Below are 19590 nucleotides of genomic sequence, written 5' to 3'. Positions count from 1 at the left end.
AGTAGTTTTTAGTAGACTCCTTAAGATTTTCTACATTCACAGTCATGGCAACTGCAAAAAATGAAAGTTTTATTTCTTCCTTCCAATCTGTATGCTGTTGAATTTTCTTGCCTCAATGCATTCAGACCTTTACTACAATACTGAATTGAAGAGGTGAGAAAAGACAATCCCTGCCTTATTCGTGATCTTAGGAAGCATTTACCTGCTCCCCCACAATTAAGCATGATGTTAGTTTTAGATTTTATATAGATACAATTTATCAGGTTGAGGAGTTCCCTTCTATTCCTAGTTGGCTGAAAGATTTTAATCATGAATGAATGTTGAATTTCTCAAACGCTTCTTCTGCATCTACTGAAATGATCACATGGTTTTTCCTTTTTGTCAGTGAATATGGAGAATACTATAACTTTTTAAGGTGAAACCAACCTTGCATTCCTCGGATAAACCCCATTTGGTAATGGTGTATTTTACTCTTCATATACTGCTGGATTCCATTTGCTAGTACTTTGTAAAGGACTTCTGTGTCTGCTGCATGAGAGACATTTAGGTCTACAGCTTTCTTGTATGTCCTTATCTGGTTTTGGCTTAGATAATTCTGATCTAGGAAGGATTCTTCCCAAGTTTCTAAAGAGTTTGTATGGGATTGGTGTTATTTCTTCCTGAAGTATTTGAGAGATCTCACCAGTGATGCCATCTGAGCGTGGAGTTTTCTTACGGGAAGGTTTTTAACAACAAATTCAGTTTCTTTAATTAGATAAAGGACTGTTCAGATTTCCTATTTTTATGTCAATCTTGGTCATCTATATCCTTCAAAAATTTTTTCCATATCATCTAAATTGTTGATTTTGGCATAAAGTCAGACACAATATCCCCTTATTAATACCTATAGACCTATAAGAGGAATTCCCTTCTTTCCTTCCTGATATTGTTAGCATGTCTTCTTTTTTCTTAATCAGTCTGGCTACAAGTTTATAAATTTTATTGATCTTTACAAAGAACCAGCTTTTCATTGAACTGATATTATCCACTATTCATTATTTTAATGATTCCCACTCTTACCTTTATCATTTCCTATCTTCTTACTTAGGATTTAATCTGTACTTTTTCTAGTTTCTTAACATAAAAGCTTAGGTCATGGATTTCAGACCTTGGTTCTTTTCTAATATAAAAATTTAATGATGGGAAGTGGATGTGACTCTAGCAGTTGGGCACCTGCCTACCACATGGGAGGTCCTGGGTTTGCTTCCTGGTGCCTCCTAAAAAGGATGAGCAAGACAGTGAGCTAACGCAACATGCTTTCATGGCAAGCTGACGCAACAAGATGGCTCAACGAGATGATGCAATGAAGAGACACAACAAGAAAATACAAGACACACAACAAGCAGGAAGCGGAGGTGGCTCAAGCCATTTGGATGCCTCCTTCCCATACAGGATGTCCCAGCTTCAGTTTCCAGTGCATCTTAAAAAAAGATGAGCACACAACCAAAGAAACAAACACACAGAGCAACAAGTGCAAACAACGGGGGGGGGGGGGGCGGGGAGTAAAACAATCTTTAAAAATTTTTCAATGGTATACGGAGCTGATACCAGTTGAGCACCCACCTCCCACATGGAAGGTCCCAGGTTCAGTTCAGTCCCAGCGCCTCAAAAAAAAGCGCCATATATCTACCTCTAAATATTGCTTTAGCTGCAGCCCACACATTTTAATATGTTGTGTTTTCATTTCCATTCAAGTTCCAAATATTTTCTAATTTTCCTTGTGATTTCTTTTTTGACTCAAGGGTTATTTAGAGGTATATTGCTTAATTTCTAAATATTTGGGAATTTTCTAGATAATGTTATGAATTTTAAATTTAGTTCTGCTGTGGCCATAATTCCTCCTTCAAATTTTACTGAGACTTATTTCATGATCCAGAATACAGTCTTAGTAAATATTAAATGTCCACTTGAAAAGAATGTATATTATCATGTTGTTTGGAGTGTTCTGTAAATAGATTAGGTCAAGTAGGTTTTTTAAGTCTTTTATACTCTTATTGATTTTCTATTTGTTTTATCAATTATCAAGAGAACGGTGTTGAAATCTCCAAATTAGTTATGGATTTATCTCTCTTTGCAGTTCTATCAGTGCATGCTCATAATGACAGCAATTCCACCATTATAAAATGTCTACTTTATCTTTGGTAATATTCCTTTTCTACTTTGTATGATTCAATATAGCCACTTTAGCTCTCTTCTGAGTGTACATGGTATATCTTTCTTTGACTTTTAACTTATCTATGTCTTTATTTTAAAAGTGGAATTCTTATAGTCAGCATATAGTTGGGTCTTGTTTTATCTGATAATCTCTTTCCTTTCATTCAAGTGTTTAGATCATTTATATATATTTCATAATTACTGATATGGCTGGATTTAAATCCACCATCTTGCTAGTTGTTTTCTACTTCTGTATTCTGATCTTTGTTTCTTTTCCCCTCCTTTCCTTTTGTTTCCCCTCCTTTCTTTTTGTTTAATTGCTTTTTTGTTTTGTTTTATATTCTGCCTTCTATCCACTGTTGGTAGATAAGCTACACCTCTTTCATTTTTTACTGTTTGCTATGGGATTTACAATATGCACATTTAACTCATAACGGTCAACCTTGACTATAGCACATTACCAATAATGTAAAAACAGTGTACTTCAATTTTTCCACTTGTCCTTTGTGTTATTGTTGGCATACATTTTTCTACATGTTACGAATTTCACAATGTGTTACTCTGTTATGTAATTATCTCTAAAATAAATTTGAAGCTGAGAAAAAGGTACTTCATATTTATCTACATATTTGCCACTTCCAGCACTCTTCATTCTTTTGTGTAGATCCAATTTTCCAACTTTTATCATTCCCCTTCTGTTTGAAAGACTTCCTTTAACATCTTAAGGTAAGTCTGCTGGTGACAAATTCTCTCAGCTTTTGTCTGTCTACACAATTCTTTATTTTGCCTTCTTTTCTGAAGTTTTAATTTTGAAATACCCTCACACATACAGGACAACTTCAAAAAGAATACAACCTCCACAAAGAGAACTCAAATATACCCCTATCCTGCTAGGCACCTGGACCCACCAACTATAACAACCTGCCTCATTGGCCATACCACTTCATCCAGCCATTCATCAGTCTATCAGTCTGCCTGTCCATCTAGCCATCAATCCATTTTTTGAATCCTACAATTTTACCAACTTTGGATGTGATATGTTCATATCATGCTCCTTGAACATTTAATACTGCCATGTATATTTCCTATGAACAAGGACGATCACTTACATATCCACCTTAAGTGTAGTTATCAAGTTCAAGAAATTTAACATCGACGTAATGTTTACAGTCTCTATTCCAATTTTATCACATATTCCATATATTTTCTCTCCTCCTTTTGTTAACTCCTGCCCAGGATCATCTATTAACTTTAATTGTCATTGTTTTTTTAGTTGCTCTTTTTTTGTTTTTGTTTCTGTTTTTATTGAGGGAACATATATATAAAATAATCTTCCCCATCTCAACCACTCCCAAGTATACCAATCACTGGGATTAATCCCATTCACAATATTGTGGTATCCTCACCACCTTCCATTACTAAAACTTTCTCATTTCCCCAAATATCCATTTTGCATTAACTCCCCATTTTTCCTGGCCTCATGTGAGGTAACCTTTTACTTTCTGTCTCTATGAGCTTGCCCAGTCTCTATTTCTTTGCAGTTACCAGAGAGCTTAAATGTAACATATTAAATCTGTAACAATCTCATTTGCTTTCATATCAACTTAAACTTCACAAACTAACCAACCCCCCCACTTTTATGGAGTTTTTGTACAAATTACGTGTTTATATAGCATGAGTCCAAAATCACTGATTTTTCAATGAATTTTTTACATGTTTTTTAGATTCTACAGGAAGTAAAAAGTAGAGTTACAAACTAAAAATACAACAGTACTGATACTTATTTTAGCTATCATTACCCTTATGGGAGATCTTTATTTCTTCATACAGCTTCAATCTATTGTCCACTGGACGGTCCACTGTCCTTCCCTTTCAACCTGCAGAACTCTCTTTCGCATCTCTTGTAGGGTTGCTCTATGAGTGATGAATTCCGTCAGCTTTTGTTTATCTGGGAATGTCTTAATCTCTCATTTTTTGAAATTTTCAACAATTTTTTTTTTTTACCTGACAGACTAAATTCAGTACAATGTTTATTTTCATAACATCCTACATATCTTATATCCACCTTAACCTCTTCTAGACAGTGATTGTGGTAGGAAGATCCATTTTATTTGGCTCCCATCAATGTAATTCAGGTAGTTCTCAAGCAAAGCAGTGATAAAATGTCTTTCTACTACAGTTACTCCTGCATGCTCAATCAATTTCTTCTGCACATCACCCAAAGAAAATTTACATGGTGTGATTACACTTTTTTTTTTTAATATCAAGATTACTAAAAGAAGAAAAATACCAACATTTAAAATGTCAGTATTTCTAGTCAGGGAGAGTTCAATAAAATTTCGTCAGTACATTATACTATGGTTTAACTCATGCTGAAATTTGTTAAAACCCAAGGTCTTCTTAGTCACATAAAACCAAGATTTCAATTAATGAGTAAATTATTTGGGTTCCACATGATGATATTAAGTGATAAAAAACAGAAAAGGCCAAGCTTTCAAGAGCTCCCCAAAATTATGGAAGCAACTTAATGAATATAACAACATAAAATATTCACTAACCAAATGCAAACTAAACTAGTTAAAAAATAACTTTAAAAAAATTGTATAACTCACTGACACTCTCAAAAAAGGCAGCAAACTGAAGATATTAAAACAATAGTCAAAACAATAGTCATTATTTTAGTTTCTGTGCATCAAGTATAAAAGATCCAGATGAAATATTTTGTTTTCATTCAATTTGAAAACTTTAAAATGATAAATATTCAATCACTGATAGTATAATTAAGCTTTAAAGATGAACAGGTTTATATTTAGTAATTTGCATGCTTCTTACACTGGCACTTTTATTACTAACTCAGGAGAATGAGATGCATTTCCCTCCACATATACTTTTTTTTTTGAAGATTTATCCCCCCCACCCGCACCCTCCCTTATCTGCTCTCTGTGTCCATTCACTGTGTGTTCTTCTGTATCTGCTTGTATTCTCATTAGGTGACTACAGGAACCAATCCTGGAACCTTCTGGAGTGAAAGAGAGGCGATCATTCTCTTGTGCCACCTCAGCTCCCTGATCTGCTGCGTCTCTTATCTCTGTGTCTTTTTTTTGTTGTGTCATCTTGCTGTGCCAACTCATCACGTGCGCCAGCACTCCTGCATGGGACAGTCTCTGCACAGGCCAGCACTCCATGTGGGCCAGCTTATTCTCAACAGGAGGCCCTGGGCATCAAACTCTGGACCTTCTATATGGTGGACAGTTGCTTGCGCCATCACATCCACTTCCTTCCCTCCAAATATTATGCCCTAAGATTTCAAATTTATAAATATGGCAGTGTTTTAAATATTAAATTTTAAATGAATACTGAGTTTATCCTTGATTTCCTTTCTTTCCTAGATATTAACTGTTGTACAAGGAAAAAACTTTTGTATCACAATCAAAACTTGTCTACGTTGTTAGATGCCGTAATTGGGTTACAGTGACTTAGGTTCATTATTTGGAATTACACTTATTAAAGCAGACCTAAATGAAACGTTTTTTCCTAGCAGAATTTCACACTTGCATTTACCTGCAGTGCAGAACATGTTCAAGCAGTACTTTGGCTGTTAGGAAATATTTTACTTAAACAAACTTGTTATCTTTGACTACTCAGAACTCCTAATCAACTTTACCTTTGAGTTCACTTTAACTATATCTGACTCATTACAAATAGAAAAATTTTACATAGAAGTTAGGCCTCATTTTGGTACTAACTTTAAATCTGAAGGAAAATGAATGTGGGGAAATTTTCAAGATTCACAAATTTATGAAAATGTTTTAGCATCTCTTGATACATTACTTATCTTTTACTCTTCTTTCTGCACTTCCTTAATGTTTGCTTGTTTCATCTCTGGTTCACTGAATTATTATTTATGCTTTCAGGGACTTCCGCTTCACAGCTTACTGTATCTTGTAAAACCTTTTTCGCATCTGCTTGGCCAACTACACAGGCTGTTTTTGGCTAAGTCATCTGCAGTACGTGTTTTCTGAGTAGTCACACACCTCTCTTTAACTGCTGAAGCAAGGGCAAAAACCTCTATGTCACCTTGGTATCTAGGAACTCCTTGCCTTTGCCCATTTGAAGCACTTACACTGTACAATGTGAATGGACTCCAAGAGTCTATCAAGTAGAAGAAATATTGGCACGAAGGGAGAACTTCAAAGCATTCCATTTGGCCTACGGAAGTCACAGCTCTGGCTTGTTCTCAAAATTCACTCACAATTGAGCAATCAACTCTAGATGGGTTAGAGGTCAGTCTTGGAATCAGTATATTGTTAGTACTGAATACTTTGTTCCCTGGGTAATTCTTTGCCAAGACCAATTCAGTCTTCTTTCTCTCTTTTTCTAATGGTCTCCACTGTGCATAGCATTCCTCTAGATAAATATGAAGTTCACCGGCTGGTTCACTATGTGTTTTAATTGGTCTTTGAAATCCAAAAGTTTGCACACAACCAGAAAAGGAACTACCACCAAACATCACATCATTCAAAGAAGGGTATAGATGATTTAAGTCATCATAAGAAAATAAATCATATGAATCCAAGAGCAGAACAACAGAAGAGCTAATGGGTGGGTGTATCTTAGGGAAACCCAAATTTGAATCACATTGTTGAAAACTCTGATTATGTCTTAAGTCTCCTATCAGGTAATTATTAGAAAAACATGATGCCTGTGTACAATTCACATGGTTAGTACTGTTGTCTCCACTTTCCAGTCTGAGGCTATGAAAATGATCCTGTGACTCCAACAGATCCTGGTATGTATTTTGAGATAAGCCATCTAAATGCTTTGGTCCTTCCTCAAGATCATAATGTCCGCTCTGGGGCTTGGCTTGGAAATTATGTGTGCTCACATTTTCAATGATACCATACTGCTGAGCTGAGCAGTAATCACAAAATCCTTTTAACTGCTTTATTTATTTATTTTCATCAGTAACTGATATAAAGGATTTTTTTCTCCAGTCTGTCAATCCTTCTATGTGACTGACAGATTAAATTCTTTCTGTAACATTGCAACTGACATCAAAACTGGAAAATGTTGAAGGGTTTTCTTGGCAAAACTTCCAAAATAAATTGCTATTTGAAGTTAAATTTATGGATAGTTGAGAGAAATCTGAAGAATGGTTAGAACCTTTTGAAGCTACACTTAAATGACCACTTAGCTTCATCAAGTTACCTTGACTTCAATAAGGAATAGGAATTCTTATTTTCTCTTTGAACATTCATCGAAGTTGGTCTCTGTATGTTAATACTTACTGAAGATATTGCTGAGCTGAAGAACAAATTCACTGATTTAAAATACTCAGAATTTGGAGGATCAGGTTTAGCAAACTTCTGCTTTTCTGTGACATTAGCAAAATGGTTATTAGCAGTACAATCTGTACGACATTTTGGTTGGTACTCTGATTTTCAGACAAAATAAGCAGTGAACGCTTCTTGGGCAAACTGCTTTTCTGTAAGATGTGGTATAGTTTTTGGAAATGTAAAATTCTGCCAGTTAGGTACTGTCTCCTCCGTTTTCTTTCAATTTGCTGGTTTTAACCCAAACTAACTTTGTATAGGTGTCTCCTTCTATAGGTAGTGTTTCAGGTGGGCCACTGGCTAATTTTTTACTGCCTTGGACACTAAAACGTGAACATTTATTAAGATTAGGATGACATATTCTGGGTATCTGCAATAGTCTGCATTTTCATTGTATCTATTAAACTGGGAAAGGACTACCATCTCTGCCCCTTTTCCATTTCTCTTTTCCATAAGGGTAAGTATCAACTCCTGATTCTTTCAAGATGTCAGACAGACCAGTTTGAGGTATAAAACAGTTTTTGAGGGAAGCAGAAGTGGCTCAAGTGATAGGGCCTCCACCTACCATATGAGACGACCCAGGTTTGATCCCTGGGGCCTCCTGATAAAAAAGAAGAGAAAATGTGCCCGTGCGGTGAGCCAAGTGCCAGCGTGATGAGCCAAGTACCCGCACAGCAAGCTGAGGTTCCATGCGGTGAGCCAGTGCCTATGCAAGTGAGTCACGCAGCAAGATGATGACACAACAAAAGAGAGATGAAGGGGAGAGTCAAGGTGAAGCACAGCAGAGACCATGAACTGAGGAGGTACAACTGATTGGGAACCTCACTCTACATCAGAGATCTCCAGGATCAAATCCCGGTGAATCCTAGAGGAGAAAGGTGAGAAGACAAAAAGAGAAACATACAGAAGATCACACTACAAAAGGACACAGCAGAAAGCGAGGGGGGGGGAGGAAAAACACAAAGTAGGTTTTGATAAATGGATGTCCTTGGAATGTTGTCTTAGCTGCTTCATTTTTTCTATACATTGTAACAGAATGATCACTTTGTGAGGGTACCTTCATTGTTTTTAATGAATTAATTTAACCAAATTAACATCCATTTCAAGTGTAAAATCTCTCTAGAAGATCTTTTATTATGCTGACCAAAGATAAAATAAATACCTCTAACCTACCAAGTATGTAAAATTTCCACATAGAGAAAACGAAATAAAATGACTAGTTATAAAGGCCTTAAAGCTGACGACGAAAAGATGAATGCTGGGTAAGTTTAGGAGTCAAGCCAAAAAGGAAATAATAAACTTCTCATGAAACAAGTTCTGAGAAATTTTTCCTAAACAAAAACATTGAATATTTTTATATTCAGGAATCATTGAATGTGTACCTCAGCATTTCAGGGATTGGAATCACAGTAATTAGAAATTTTACAAGTGGGAGATGAATTGTAACATGAACGTGCAACAGGTTCTTTCTTTACCTATCTGTTCTTCACCTAGCCAGTTTCTTCACGAGCATATTTCCTATTCTTACTGCAGATTTCAGAAATGGGATGGAATAAAACATCATGTGTCATAGGTGTCAAGCATACATGCCTTCCTAGAGAATAAACCAAAGAATGTGCATCTGCAATACGGTTAACCTCAGGTTTACAGGTAAATGGCATTTGTTTTTCTTTTTTTCTTTTTTTTAGTAAGTTTTTTTTTTAAATTTCTCTCCCCTTCCCCCTCCCCCCAGTTGTCTGTTCTCTGTGACTATTTGCTGCATGTTCTTCTTTGTCCTCTTCTGTTGTTGTCAGCAGCACAGGAATCTGTGTTTCTTTTTGTTGCGTTGTCTTGCTGCATCAGCTGTCCGTGTGTGCGGTGCCATTCCTGGGCAGGCTGAACTTTCTTTTGCGCTGGGTGGCTCGCCTTATGGGGCACACTCCTTGCGCATGGGGCTCCCCTATGTGGGGGACACCCCTGTGTGGCACGGCACTCCTTGCACACATCAGCACTGATGTGTGGGCCAGCTCCACATGGGTCAAGGAGGCCCAGGGTTTGAACCGCAGACCTCCCATGTGGTAGATGGACGCCCTAACCACTGGGCCAAGTCCACTTCCCAGTAATGGCATTTAAAAACTGATATTGTATCATCTTATACAGGCACTGGGCATCCAAAATGATCTGAATCATCTCCTATGGTAAGCTATTTTCTTGAGTAAAAAATAAACAAGTTCTTCCAAACTTATGATTTTTGGCTAGAAAATTTATAAAACGCTTGAAAAAGTTTAAGCAAAACCACTGCTGAGCTGATCCTAAAAAGGGCAAAAAAAAAATGAGCATGGCAGAAACCAACATTATTGGAATAATTTCTAAAGCTACACTTTTTGATTTCCCATTCTCCCCATTCATCTAATACAGTAATAAATAAACTTACAGTAAATACAAGAAGTAACATTCTTTCAAAATCTTCAGTATCACAGTATGAATTGGAGCCTGACTGAATTAATTTCTCAAATACCTCCCAAGTCCAATTAGACAAAAAGTCAAACTTGGGGGAAACGGTGGTAATATTCAATTTGACGTCTGTTTTTCTTGAAAAATACAGAGACATAAAAACCATTCCAGGCTTGCAAAAATATTTTCATGTTTATATTAAGCACATTAAGATAAACATAGCAATTTTCATTTTAACACTTCTCTTCAGTCCCACAAGAAGTGACTATTACTGGCTCCGTGGTAAAATGCAGTCCTCATTTAAAAACTGTTAAACAAATGAGGAGGTAAGAGGAGCATCCTGTTAGCACAGGCATCTGGTAATGAATAAGGACCCAGGCTCTCACCTCTCTACCCACTCGTAGCATAGGCCCAGGCCTGAGTAGGTACTTTCTGGAAGCTCTTGGCTCTCAGAATGGACAGAGCTTGCTTGAAAGGAAATGCAGAAGTACAATAAAGACAATATTTAAAATGCAGTAAGTGAACATACTGGGTGAACATTTCCTGCAACTCTTGTAGCAATCACTGAACAGGGAGATACAGATAGAAACTGGGGGGGAGGAGGAGTGGTTAGCCTAAAAATTCAGAAACCGTATCTTCAAAGTCATGTGTGATGAAAAATTTTGTTAATTGTAAATCTCATTATAAATGGGAACATAAAATTTCTCTATAACAAGGTATACCCTGAGAAATACACACATCATCAAAGAAAGAGGCTAAAAGCCTTTTCAAGTCAAAAGTAATGCCCTATCCTTTGGAAGTTAATGAACAATATAATTTACTACAGAAACCTTTGGAAACTATTTTTATTATAGTTATTTATAAGTTCATATACTCAATATGCTAATGATCAATATTGCCCAATTTTAAAATAAACTACAATGCTTAGATATTAAAAACAAAACAGAACAAAAAACACTTAAATTTTAGCTCACCACTATTGAGCTTGTTTGGGTTTAAATTGGAAGATGTTTGGAGCACGTGCAGCTCAGTGGTTGAGAGCACACTTCACAAGTACTAGCTCCCAGATTCAATCCCCAGTACCTCCTAAAAAATTTTTTTACTGAATAAAAAAAGATGCTAAAAAGTAAACCAAGCACCTACGAATCTTATGTGATAGATGTAAGAGAAACAGAGAGAGTGGGAGGAAGGATTCAATTGGTCAGCATTTAAAAGGCAGCAGGATAGACAATCCGCGCCCTGTGCCAGAGCTTGAGAAAGTGTTGGGTCACCTTGTACCCTGGTTTGGGGCAAAGTTAAAAGAGAATGGGGTTATATAGCACAGACAGAACAATTATGTGCATTTGAAAAACTACCTGGAAAAAGCCTTACAAGTGCCCCACAACTCAGGGGATGAAGGCAGGAAGGCACAGAGAAATACCCTTCCCTAAGTTGGCAAGGGGTTATTCCGGTGGAGACTAAGAGTGAGTTCATGTTTTGATGTCCACCCTTACTCTAAACACAAAGCAACAGGAAACTGAATACAGAATTTGAAGAGAATGACAGTAATCTGAGATCATGATAGTAAGCTACTAGAACCTTTATTTGTATTATTTATTCACAGAATTAGACAGAATTATTAACATAAAAGGGTACAAAAATTGCTTTGTCAAGTGTCACTGACTGTAAACCTTATTTTTATAGTCCTTAACAGTATCTGCTTTTTAAAAAAATCACTTGTATGTTCTAGTAAATGTCATGAATTTCACCTTGGGCAGAAATCAATAGGCAGAAAATGAATCAGATTTATAGTAACGGATGTCAATAAAACATCCTGGAACCAGAATCTTTTTAAATGCTGAGAATCACAAAACTGTTCTTGCAAGAGAACTACTTGCACTTCTGTTTTGTTTACCTTCTGCTTTCCATAAGGTCAGTTTAATAATTTCAGACCCTGAGATTCTGGCCGTTTGCCGGGAGGCAGTGGTACAGTTGACTAAGGACCCAAGTGGCTGGCAGACATCTGAAAGTGGAATGCTTAGATGTTCGTGTACACGGAACCAGGCCATCAAGCAGCAGCTTTCTCCCTCCAAGGTTACTTCCCTGCACTTAGCAGTCAGGGAAGGGGGGCATCACAGGAACCCACATGATACTTCTACTGTGAAATAACAAGAACCATACTTGTAAAACTGCTATTGCTTAGGATATTTTTATGTACAATTTAGGAGTGTGAATGGAAGGACAACAGAAATTCTTAAACAAAATGAACCAGTTTTGTTTAAGAATTTTTTTAATAGTCTAAGAGCAGTAGGAGTTCCTGGTATCAGAACTAAGGAAAAAGTGTATGCATTACTATTATCAACCAAATGAGTTTACTAAGTATTTTGGAGGATCAGGGATGAAGGAACATCTTAGTCTAATGTGACCAATGCCCAAAGGCATTTGAAGTGAGAGTTCTTCAATGAGGCCACAAAAATAAAATGACAACCCAGAGAGAAAGGAAGCAAGTAACCAAGCTCTTTCCTGTAGCTTTCCAAAAAACCCTGTGGATCAATGAAATAAGGGCTAGGTTCAATTGATGAGTCCCTTCAATTCATCTAGAATTTACTGAGCATCTACTAGGTGGCAGGCACAAAGGACAAGAAGATGAACAAGAGACAAAATTCCTGCCATCGTGAAGCTTGTGCTCTAGTGGGCATGACAGAAATACACTAGGCTCTGAGCTAGACACTTTCACATGTAATCCTCACAAATACATCTGTGACTACTCATCGAGATTACAGAGGGTTAACAGGAAAACAAGAGATTAACCCCCAACTCCTCCACACCTGCAAATGGGCATGCTACCCTCCTCCAACCCCATTCAAGACCAGGGAGCTGATCAAGTTCATCAAGGAAGAATGAGTGGTTTGAAGGTTTCCACCTCTGTCTTCATCTGCATTTTTCTTTTGCTCCCTCCTGCAATTAAACTTCAGGTTCTAGAACTGAAATGTTTCTCACAGTACAGGGCTGTACACATAAAACCATATGTATTGTCCCTTATGGGCAATTTAGGAATAACTTGGTTTACCACACAGATTTTTCATTGTTTTAGACCCTAATCCATAAGTAAGATGCCACTCCATTGAACAGAGCTAATTTAGGATGTTGCTAAATAAAAAGCAAAGAGCTTAAAAACTAGGTTTTGGGGGGAAAAAATCTCTTTATGTCATTTCTTATGCTGAAAATAAACACAGTTCAAAGTTTACCTCCTCTATCCAGGGATAACTTGCTACAATACGTTTTAGAAATTTTAACAAAGTTGTAGTGTGCATTATACCAGACAAGATGAAATAAGCAAATGCAAAAATGAAAACTTATTAATATTATTGTATTTGTGATGGAGAAATATTCATGTCTTCTTGAAGAGCAGAATATCACAAAAATAAAAGTTAAAAGCCAATAATATATATATTTTAAACCACTTATACTTAACATTAATTAGAATGGCTACTATTATTGTTAACTTAGAAACACCACACTCAAAAGGGTTTAAATACCGTAACATAACAGTTTCCTGACGTTAGATCTTTCTTTTAAAAAAATAAACTTAATTTTTGAGGTTAACATCTACAGAAAAATATACATTTAAAAGTACAGAAAAGGACATACATCATCAGCCTGACGAATTTCTGCAAATAACAGATATAACTACCACCACCCAAACCAAGAAATAGAATACTCTGGCATCCTGTAGCTCCACTTAGCCTGCTCTAGTCACTACCCACTCCTTACCAAAGGTAACCACCATCCTAACCTCTAATGATAGCTTTATCTATGTTTGAACTTTATGAAAATGGATTCCTAAACATGTCCTCTTTTGTGTCTTAGCTTCATTTGCTTAACATGATGATCAAGAAATTCGTTCCTGTTGTTGTATGTAGGAAGAATCATATAATTTTCATTGCTACAATGTAGTATTACAACGTATCTATCCTGACAACTGTTGATGGCCATCTGGGTAGTTTACAGTGTCTGTTGATTATGAACTATGCTGAGAAGAATATTCTAGAACACGTCTTTTGGCTTACATCATCCACATTTCTACTGACTATATACTAGGAGGGAGCTGAACAACAAAACTGAACAATACAAAGGAGATGTGTATGGTCTGGCTATAGCAGATATAGCCAAGCAGTTTTCTACCGTGGTTATGACAATTTATACCCTCAGTAGCAGGGTATAAGAGTTCCAACTGCTCTACATCTTTGTCAACATTTGGTATTTTAATAAGTAGATATAAAGAGTTATTTCACTGTGACTGTAGTTTGCATTTCCCTGATGATTAATGTTGACTGAGCACCTTTCCATATACTTACTATATGGTTTGGGTATCCTTATTTGTGAAGTGTTTGCTCGAGTTGTTTGTCTACTTTTTTTCTATTATGTTGATTGTTTTTTTCTTATTGATATGCAAGTGTTCCCTTTATATTCTGGGCACAAGTACTCTGGCGGTCACACGTATTGCAAATATCTTTTCCTAGTCTGTGACTTGCTTTTCACTATGAGTTAGTGTTTGCTGTGATTCAAACCACCCCAAACTCAGTGGCTTACAACAACTACTTGTTTGCTCATGATTCTGTGAAGGACTGGGCTTAGCTGGGATGGCTCCACTCTGTTCCATGTGATGTTGGTTGGACTCACACATGCATTTGTTGTTAGCTGGTGGTCCATTGGCCTCACTCACTTATGTGATGCTTGGCTAGCTTGCAGCAAGGGTGATGGAGGTAACTGGACCATCTGTTGCTCACCATCCAACAGGCTAGCCTGGGCTTGCTCATATGGTGGCTTCTGCAGAATTCCCATAGGCAACAAGGGAGGGGACGTCCTCTGTCCTTTGCCTACTTCTCCTTTGGAATACTGTTTTTCTTATTCATATAAGTTCTTTACATATATTTCGGCCATTCACTTTTTTTTTCTGATGGAAACCCCTTTTCCAATTTATTTGTCTGAACCTTTAAAAAATGTTACGTATGAGAAGTTAAATTTAAGACTGAGTAGACAATCATAAACTGTCAACATAGAAAGCAACAGAAAAACTACCATTGCTTGACAGGATTATGAGTGATTTTAATTTTTTGCTTTTAAATTTTTTCTAGAGTGAATATGAATTACTTCTATAATAAAAAATTTTAAATGGCTTTTAATTTTTATGTATTCAAAATTCTGTGATTTCCTTTATTGCTTCTAAAGTTAGAAGGTCTTTTTCCTCTCTCTTTTTTTGTAACATTTAACCTTCTACAGTGTTTATTTGCCTTCTACAGTGTTTATCCCCATTATATTGCCTTTAAGTCACATACTATGCTAAGAATAGAAGTTTCTCCTGGTTCAGTCAGTTTACCAGCTCCGTAACTATGCTCAGTGTGATCTTTGTGTTAGCATAGTGCAGCAGTTTAAAAGGCTTTATCCTCCTCCCTCTTCCTAAACTCAAAAAGTAATATACTGCAGCTGCTTTTGGTAATTCAGATTTCTGAATGAACAAATCACTATTTTTTATAGGTAGAGAAGCCATTACAATTAGAGTTGTTTTTTAAGATAAAAAGGGTAATAGTCTCACAAAGATGATGTTGGTTGAAGTCATTCTTTGCAAATATTTAGAAAATTAAAAAGAAAGAGGAACGAAGATTAAAATATAGGGAATTTTAAAAAGTCTACAGAGAATCTCTATAGTTAAAATGAATCCTCTAGTTCAAATTTATTTTTTTGTATTTGTCTAGTATGTATTACTTGGGAAAAAACTTGTAGTGAAATACAAGAAAATATTAAAAACATTAAATTGTTTCTGTTCACATGTTCATAATCAAGTGTGTTAAAAAAGAAAGAGAAAGCAGTTCTCTATGTCTGTTACCTGATCTCTAACATCAGATGAAGCAAATTTTAAGTATATTTAGTTGAAAAGCAATGTTCACTATAGCTATTTCAAATAATATCCAGCATAAAAGGGCAATATCTCAAAAAACTAGTACATCTTACCAACTCTTCAATATATTTAGTAAAATGAGATTTTGTTCAAGGGCTCTGTCCCTTCCCCCTCTCCAGTCAAACACTGGACAACAGTTTTGTGATCTTTAGGTCAGCTGAAAACATAAAAAACAAATTTTCTATACAATGGAAGCAGAAAGTAAGCTTTTGCTAATGACATATGATCAATTTTCATAAGCTTTCAAAGGCTGACAGATGCCAAATCTTCTTAAAAGAGTTTGCTCAATATCTCAATGCCAAAACAATAACTATATAGGAACCAAAATCCATATATATGTTGTTACTAGGTACAGTCCTGAAGTCACTATTATTGCATAAATAACTTAATCCTTTCAGACAGCTATTGTAGAACTAATATCCTTTAAAGATATACAATTAGCTACACACTCTGCCTCCTGATGGCTCACAAAATGATGACATCTAAAAGTCAGGCTATGGGAAATGGACTTTGGCCCAGTGGTTAGGGCGTCCGTCTACCACACGGGAGGTCTGTGGTTCAAGCCCTGGGCCTCCTTGACCCGTGTGGAGCTGGCCCATGCGCAGTGCTGATGCGCGCAAGGAGTGCCCTGCCACACAGGGGTGTCCCCTGCGTAGGGGAGCCCCACGCGCAAGGAGTGCACCTGTAAGGAGAGCCGCCCAGCACGAAGGAGGGAGCAGCCTGCCGAGGAATGGCGCCGCCCACACTTCCTGTGCCGCTGACGACAACAGAAGCAGACAAAGAAACAAGACGCAGCAAAAAGACACAGAAAACAGACAACTGGGGGAGGGGAGGGGAATTAAATAAATAAAAATAAAATCTTAAAAAAAAATAAAATAAAATAAAAAAATAAAAGTCAGGCTAGCAAGAAAATAAACCACTAGGAAAAACACTTTGCAAGAATCAGGATAAATTAAGAACTTGAGAACCACTAAAGCCTGTCATATTTTCATACAATAGGAATATATATACTTATGAAATCACTATTAGAATATTTGTTTTCCTTCTGTGCTAAAAAAATCAATCTTTACAAGATAGTATAAAATCTCACTAAGATATGTTCATTAAAGGACAGATAGTTTTAACAGCCAGAATTACAAAGCACTTGTAAAGGTTACTGGTTTGGGAAGTGGATTTTGGCCCAGCGGATAGGGCATCTGCCTACCACATGGGAGGTCCAAGGTTCAAACCCAGGGCCTCCTGACCCATGTGATGAGCTGGCCCCCATGCAGTGCTGATGTGCACAAGGAGTGCCGTGCCACACAAGGCTGACCCACACGCAGGGGAGCCCCACGCGCAAGGAATGCGCCCCGTAAGGAGAGCCACCCAGTGCGAAAAAAGTACAGCCTGCCCAGAGTGGCACCGCACACATGGAGAGCTGACACAGCAAGATGACGCAACAAAAACAAGACACGGATTCCGGGTGCCGCTGACAAGAATACAAGTGGACACAGAAGAACACACAGCAAATGGACAGAGAGAGCAGACAACTGGAAATAAATAAAAAATAAAATCTTTAAAGGAAAAAAAAAGGTTATTGGTTTTACCACATAAGTATATGCTTACTTATGTGAATATACATACGTATATTCTTTAAGGCTAACTTTTACTAAGATGCCAAAGTCAAGTTCTGGGCCCACCTCCACAACCAAAACCATAATCTATTATTTTACTTCCAATCAATTCTTTCCTGTCCTTGCACCTCGAATTATGCCAAGTATTCATGGGGCCTCTGTGAATTCTCCCTTAGTGGGAGAAGACCAACTGTGGCCAAGAGCAAATACTGTTGAGGAGAACATTCTGCTCAGAGGAGAAATCTAACCTACAGGAAGAAGGGAAAGGCACTAACGTTAGCTGGTAAAAATGAGAGCAGTGTATCCAGGACAGACTCTGGAGGAGCCAACATCTGGTGGAGAAGAAACAAAGTGAGCAAGTTTTCAGGAACTGCTGACCTGCTGCTTCTCCTTGCAGCTTTGGTTGGCGTCAAAGTGAGGAAATAAATCATAGAGCTATGTCCAAGCTCTTTCTCCACCCCATTCCGGCACTGTTGCTTGAAAGGAAACTTCAGCAAAGAGGGCCCACAGTCAGGGTGGAGAAGAGATGGCCATTCTCCATTGGAGCAGCATCAGAAGTTTGTGTCACTCTCTAAGTCCCTGCATCAATCACACCAAAGGTCAGAAAGAAGAGAGCAGGCCCGCAACCACACTACAACCGCCTGCGATGCAAGTCCATGGGCCCAGACTCCTAGGAGTGCACAGGGCACATGGACAATTTCTAAACATCCTGTATCCACTCAACAGGGCTGAAGGAGCTTTCCAGATAATCCTGTCCATCTCAAAGGAACCAGGTCTGTGTTGTTCACCACTGCAGCAGAATTCCGGCAGACAGCAGGCACTCAATAAGAATTTACTGAATGACTATGCTAAATAGGTCACACAGAACCAAGGTGAAAGTTATAGATTTGTATATGAAAACATATATAGAAGGAGGAGGACAGTGGAAACAAAAGAATGACTGTAAGAAAGTGCCAATAATCAAATCAACTTTGAGAACTCTGCTATCTTGGAACCCTCCCTCCCTCCCAAACAGAAGGCTCTCTGCTGCAAACAATATTCAGGCAGGGATGAGCAAGCACGGCCTTGCTAGCCCCTTATGACTAGCAGAGTCTGCCACGAGATCAACTCCTTAGAGGCTACAATCCGATTGCGCTCCCAGGCTGATGGCACCTCTGCCCGGACTGGATGACATCATCTCCTTTTCTTGATATTTCTCCTCCCTGAGTCTAAAGGAGCTCTGGCTCCTCTGGTCCCTGAGATTTCAATTTTTCCCTTTAAAAAAACATTTGTTATGATGCTGGAATCTGCTTCAAAACAATTGAGAGCAGGTAATAGGAGGAGGTTACAGATAAAGAATATGAGCCGTGAGTTTATAATTGTTGAAACTGGCTGAAGGACCCACAGGAGTTCACCATGCTATTCTCTCTACATCATTATGTTTAAGGTTTTCCATAACTGAGAGACTTAAAAAAAAATCTACTTTAAAAAGTAGAGAGGAACGATATAATCAGATACATGTTTTTAACAGATTACTCTGCCTTTAGATTCTAGGAAGATGCTGGCCCCAGCAGCATAGTTCTTCTCTCTGAATCCCTCCATAAAAATAAACAGAAACAAGGATAGCAAACTAACACAGCCAACCCCCCAGACAAAAATTAAAATAATCTAGGGACAAAGTATCCTTATGATTCTGAAAGAACGAGGAAGTGGGGACAACCAACCAAAAGCTTATTCAATCCCCATGTGGAATCAGCATTTGTGTGGGAGGTAGAACACAGACAGCAGGTGACAACAGCTCTGAGAGCAGAAGAACCCCCAAATCACCCCCAGGCCCTCACTGAAAGTGTGACAGGCCAATGTGTGTTAGCAGCTAACCTGGGAGCAGATGCTGCACATTCCAATTCACAGGTGAGTATAACCTGCAACCTTCCCCACACCCCAGCCCCCAAACAAAAATGCTGAGGAACCAAGTGAAGAATGAGCTTCAGGTAAGCAAAATGATTAGAGAGATTTAGAAAAGAATTTTATACTGAGCAAGAATATTTACTAGTACAGCCCAGACAAAGAATGGTTGTAAAGGAGGCAATATACTATGTAA

The 19590-nt window shown here is 37.6% G+C and overlaps 1 protein-coding gene and 1 pseudogene across 5 annotated transcripts in view; both read right to left on the bottom strand.

Annotated features, from left to right (window-relative positions):
- LOC101414677 (uncharacterized) overlaps positions 1-19590 on the bottom strand; it is a 79930-nt gene that overhangs the window by 34138 nt on the left and 26202 nt on the right. The gene's annotated exons all lie outside the window — the stretch shown is intronic.
- Positions 1626-19590, bottom strand: part of LOC131275818 (meiosis-specific coiled-coil domain-containing protein MEIOC-like) — a 44064-nt pseudogene continuing 26099 nt past the window's right edge.

The sequence above is a fragment of the Dasypus novemcinctus genome, chromosome 24 (genome assembly GCF_030445035.2).
Source record: "Dasypus novemcinctus isolate mDasNov1 chromosome 24, mDasNov1.1.hap2, whole genome shotgun sequence".
In the NCBI taxonomy this organism is placed as follows: Eukaryota; Metazoa; Chordata; class Mammalia; order Cingulata; family Dasypodidae; genus Dasypus; species Dasypus novemcinctus.
This window is presented reverse-complemented; position numbering and strand designations above follow the sequence as displayed.